The sequence below is a fragment of the Orycteropus afer genome, unplaced genomic scaffold (assembly GCF_000298275.1).
Source record: "Orycteropus afer afer isolate SDZICR_OR568_19922 unplaced genomic scaffold, OryAfe1.0 scaffold00031, whole genome shotgun sequence".
Classification (NCBI taxonomy): Eukaryota; Metazoa; Chordata; class Mammalia; order Tubulidentata; family Orycteropodidae; genus Orycteropus; species Orycteropus afer.
In genome coordinates, this window is record NW_006921618.1 from 15,941,817 (window position 1) to 15,947,466 (window position 5,650).

Consider the following 5,650-nt stretch of genomic DNA (forward strand, 5'->3'; position numbering starts at 1 on the left):
TGCCTAAGGCATTTGACTGCTAACCAGAAGGCTGGTCGTTCAAACCTACCAGCCACTCCTCAGAAGGAAGATTGGGCAATCTACTTCTGTAGAGATAACACCTCGGAAACCCAATGAGGGGTTGCTATGAGTCAGGTCTGACTCGACAGCAGTGAGTTAGTTACATATATAACACAAACGTGTATACCCAAATGCCTACAGATACCCTTACACATGCACACAGATTTACTCACGTATGCCTTTCTGTACATACACATATGCCTATATCTACCCATGTAACCTTCTACCTATGTAATTGTATACATATTTTTTTGGTTGTTTTTACTGTTGTTGCAAAATTGTGCATGTTATAGCATTTACCAAAATTGTCCCCTTTTCTCCTATACTTCTTAGTATCTTTATTTACCTTGGTCAAGTTGTGCTGATTTTACCTAGATTTGGTCTTGTCTTTCCCATCACCAGTTGTTTGTTTGATTTTTGAAAATATGCTTGGATTGAGAATGGATAGAAAAAAGGAGCTGGGTGGGTCTCCTCCAGCAAGTTTTAAATATTCACCTGAGCCCTGGACATGTGGAAAGAACAGTGCTTCACAAACTTTTATGTTCCATAGAATCTTCTGGAAAGACCAGTGGTTGAAGGTGGAGCTTGGGGATTTATATTGTTGACAGCACCTCTGGTGTTCTGATGCCAGGGTTATGCTTTCATTCAACAGATGTTGAGCACCTAATATGTGCCATACCCTGGAGACATAGCAGTGAAGAAGGCAGGTATGTTCCTGCCGTCTTAGGATTTTCTGTTTAGTGGAGGAGATGGACATTAGATCATTGCACAACTAATTATTTAAGCTACAATTGTGACCAGCACTTTAAAGGAGAAATGAGAAGTGTTGGAAAAGCATTTATCAGTTTTTCAAACCTAGCAACAGAGACATTTCTTCCAAGGAAATATGTTGGACTTCTGCAGACACTAAAACACAACCAAGAAGAACAATTTCCCACCCACTGAAGCACCTTCTTGGAACCTCCATGGAGGGCTCTATGGAAGATAATTTGAAAACTACTAATCTACAGTCCTCCATAAGGGATGGTATGGTGTGCTACATATCTGAAGGCACTCATTCCTTCCTCTAACTCCATACTCCATTGAGAGTGTTGGCTGCTGAAGGATTTCAGCTGAGCCCTTCTGTGGTTGAAAGTACCTACCTACTCAAGATTATGCTCCCTCCAGGCAGTCTACCTCCAATGACTGGTTGATGGGAGAAGGGTATACAAAGACCTGGACTTTTTTCCTCCACTTGAAGCAACTCTAAAGGATTATCCCAGTTCCAGAGCTCCCTTTAGGATTAACTGAGGCCTTTATTACAGCTTCATTGCAGTCTCACTTCTCCTTTTTCCCCTCCTGCTTCTCACTGTTTCATGATATTGATCCCCAATAAACCTCCTGTATGTAAACTTCCATCTCAGAGTCTAATTACCAGCATACTTGACCTAAGACACCCTGTTATGACAGATGGTGAAACTAAAGACCAGAGATGGGAAATGACTTACTTGAGGTCTCACAAGCTTGTGTACCTTCAGATCCTCATCATGGTTTGTCACCCCTAGTCCCATAGTCCTACAATTACTCTCTCAACTTTCTCTTCCTAAGGTTGCAGACAATAGCTGCCATGCTGAGAGATCCAGAATAGAGTCTTACTCCCATCCCCACCCTCAAGGCAGGAGACTTTGGGCAAATCCCTTCCACTTTCTGGCGAGAAGTTTAGGTATACTACCTGCATGCCCCATCTTCTCTCAAGTGTACCTGGGTGTGATACCCCTGACCCTGAAATAAACTTTGTCTCAACAGGTTATAACTGCAGAAGAAAACCTTTCCCTCATCTCTGAATCATCTCTGACCTCATGATCGCTTCCTGTTGGTTCTGTCTCATTTTTGAATATCCAAACTCACATTTCAAGAAGGAACCCCTTTTCTTGGTTCATGCCAACGTTATTGAATACTGAGCATGTCTTAGACTCTGCCTGACACTGGTATATAGCAGTGAATGAGACAGACACAGTCATGGCCCTCGAGGATCTTACAGTCCAGTGGGAAAGATAGACATCACAAAAATACTTGTGATAAATCCTGGAGGGAAAAGCACAAGGCACTATTGAGAGAGTACAGCACTCAGTGAAGGCACCTTCAAGATGTGTAGGATGAGAAGGAATTGGCCAAAGATGAGAGGAAAGAGAGGAATGTGAAGCAAAAGTTTCTGGCCAAGGAAGCAGCAAGGGAGAAGATCTGAAGCCAGAAGGAGAAGGTGTCATGATAGGGACATAGGTAGGAGGGTGAGACTAGAGATGGAAGGCTAGGGCAGATTCAGCAGGGTCTTGGAGGGCATGTTTAGAATTTTGAACTTTGTCCTATGGACAGTGGAAAGTTTTCAAAGCAGATTTTGTTGTTTATTACAAAATAATGAACAATATAGAGTTGTACATAGGGTCACTATGAGTTGGAACTAACTTGATAGTACCTAATAACAACAGCAACATTACAAAATAGATAATATATATTAGAAGAGGGAGTGGAGAAAGTAGTAAGACTTACCTAGGACTCCCTATGTGGTGCAATGGTTAAACACTCGGCTGCAAACCAGTGGTTCAAACCCACCAGCCACTCCACGGGAGAAAGATGTGGCAGTCTGCTCTGGTAAAGATTACAGCCTTGGAAACCCTACAGGGTTTTACAGGGTTGCTCTGAGTAGGAATCAACTTGATGGCAAGGGATTTTCTTTTTTTGTTTGTTTATGTGGGGACAGTGGTGGTTCAGTGGTAGAATTCCGCCCCCATTTTTAAATTTTTATTTTGATTTGGGTGAAAGTTTACAGAGCAAATTCATTGACTGCAATTTCCCACAATGCAACAGCTTCCCTCCCACTTCCTCCCCATAGTTACCTCTTCCCTGTGTCTGTCCCTCCATGCTCTCCTGCCCCCTGAGCTGTCTCCCTGGGCATAAACAGCCCTTCTATTCTCCCATGATTGATCTCTCCAAGGAGTGTGTCTACCTAATGTAAATGTTCAGCTCATATGCCTGTCTTTTGTTTGGCTAAAAGCCACAGACCTGAAGGACAGCTAGGGACCATAGTCTCAGGGGTTTCACCAGGCTGTATCAGACCAGTAAACCTGGTCCCCCATCTTTTTTTTTTAAATGATTTTGAGTTTTGTTCCACATTGTTCTCCCTCTCTGTCCAAGATCTCCTACATAGATCCCCTTCTGAGTGGTTGACAGTGGTAGCCAGGCACCATCTAGTTCTTCTGGTCTCATAGTCATATAGGCTGAGGACTGCATGGGTGTACCAGTCCCTTGGACTAATTTTTTCCATGTGTCTGTGGTTTTCTTCATTCTTCTTTGTTCTGGATGAGGAGAGACCCATCATTGCATCTAGATGGCTACTTGAAAGTTTTTAAAATCCCAGTCGCTATTTGCCAAAGTAGGATGTGGAACAATGTTTTTGTGTAGTGTGTTATGTCAATTGAGCTTGACGTCCCTTGTGATCAGTGGTAGAATTCTTGCCTTCCATGCAGGAAACCCAAGTTCAAGTCCTGGCCACTGCAACTCATATACAGCCACCACCCATCCATCAGTGGAGGCTTGTTTGTTGCATTTAGAGTAAGATGGACTAGGAAGAAAGGCCTGGCCATCTGCTTTTTGAAATCAGCCAGTGAAAACCCCCTGGATCATAAGAGACCGATCCAAAACCTATCATGGGGTAGCATTTCATTCCATTGTGCCTGGGTCATCATGAGGTGGGCGGGAGGGGGTGGGCCAACTTGTCAGCAGCTGGCAACAGTTTGTACCAGGTACTCCACTAGCTACTTCACAGGCATGATCTCATTTAATCTTCACCATAGTTTTATAACATAGAGACAATTACCATGTCCTTTTTCAGATGACCATAATTGAACTTAGGCTCAAGAGTCCCCTTATCCAAAAAATTTCTCATTTCTTGTTCTCACTCAGTGGATACATCTCCCTGCTTTGAACTCTACAAAGTACTTCTATTTTTCCACTGATTCTCTTCTGTTTAGTAAATCATTCGTGTGGCATGCTCATCTCCCCATTAAATTACAAGCTCCACAAGGACAGGAATTTTTGTCTGGCACGTTCATTGCTTTATCTCCAGATACTGAAACAGGACCTGACACATAGTAGGTGCTGAATAAACATGTGTGGGATATATATTTGTACCCACCAGGATGCCTGGTCCAGTGCTGGACCCTGGGGTAGTACTCAAGAAATAACAGCCTCTCCACGTTGTGGACTCAGCCTCCTGCTCTGTTGTCTGTTTCATAACCAGCTCTCAGACAGTCAGTATCAGTCTGATGTCAGGGAAAGAGCGTGGACTTTGGAACCAGACAGATGAGGCTCAAATCTGAGTACAAATCCATCTGAAATGAGGCAGAATATAAATAAACAGAACCAAGTGCCTGTATGACCTTTGTCAACTCTTTAAAATTTCCTCGTCTATAAAATGGGAACACAACCACCTACGTCAAAGAATTGTTGTTGTCAGGCTCAAATGAGAAAATGTTTATAAAATACCTGTAACTAATTTAGTTAATAATTTTAATTACTAATTAAGGCTGGCAGTTCAAACCCACCAGCCACTCCTCGGAAGGAAGGTTGGGCAATCCTACTTCCGTAGTGATACTGCCTCGGAAACCCAAGGAGGGGTCGCTATGAGTCAGGGCTGACTCGACGGCACATAACAACAACAATTAATTTTAATAATTAATTTTAGTAACTAATTTAGTTAATATTTTCAGCAAAGGACCATGTCATGTTCTTAAACTGATAGTCTCAGTTTCCTCATCAATGAAATGGTAGTTGTGAGGATGCAAAATAATATAGAATTCCTGCAACCTGAAATGCTTTTTTTCTCTCAGCCTTGTGTGGCTATCTCCTTCGAAGCCTTCATGTCTCATCTTAAACACCATCTCACTGGATTTTGACCTGCTTCCCATTTCTCAACCTAACCCAGTCCTTCCTATTTCTTTCCTCTTTAACACTTTTCATACTCTTTGTTTCTTAGCTGTCTGCTTGTTCACTGTTGTATCCCTAGTGCCCACCACAGAGCCAGAGTAAACGCTCAGTAAGTGTTCATTAATTACATCAAATACTTATTGGTCACTAACTTTTTTATTTTTTGTGATTTGGGTGAAAGTTTACAGAGCAAGTTCATTTTCCATTCAACAGTTCAGACACATGTTGTTTTGTGACATTGACTGCAATCTCCACACTGAAACAGCTCTCTTCCCACTTTGATCCTGTGGTTCCCTATTTTTTGTGTCCTTCTTTCCTATACATTCCTGCCCTCCAAGCTTTCTCCCTGAGCAAATGCTGCCCTTCTGTCCTCCCATGGTTGATTGTCCTATTACTGATCCCTTATTTATGAGCCAGGGGACTGTTCTAGGCTCATAGATGGATTTGTACTCAGATCCTGACTGCAACCCTAGTACATAGGTAGGGCAGAGAATTTATTCATCTTATAGCTGCAGAAGCTAAAGTCTAGGAATATTAATATTGCCCAGGGATTTCCCAAGTGAATTTGCAGCAGTTCTAGACTCTTTGACCAGCGTTCTTTTCATCCACCCTTCTGCTGTCGTCCAGG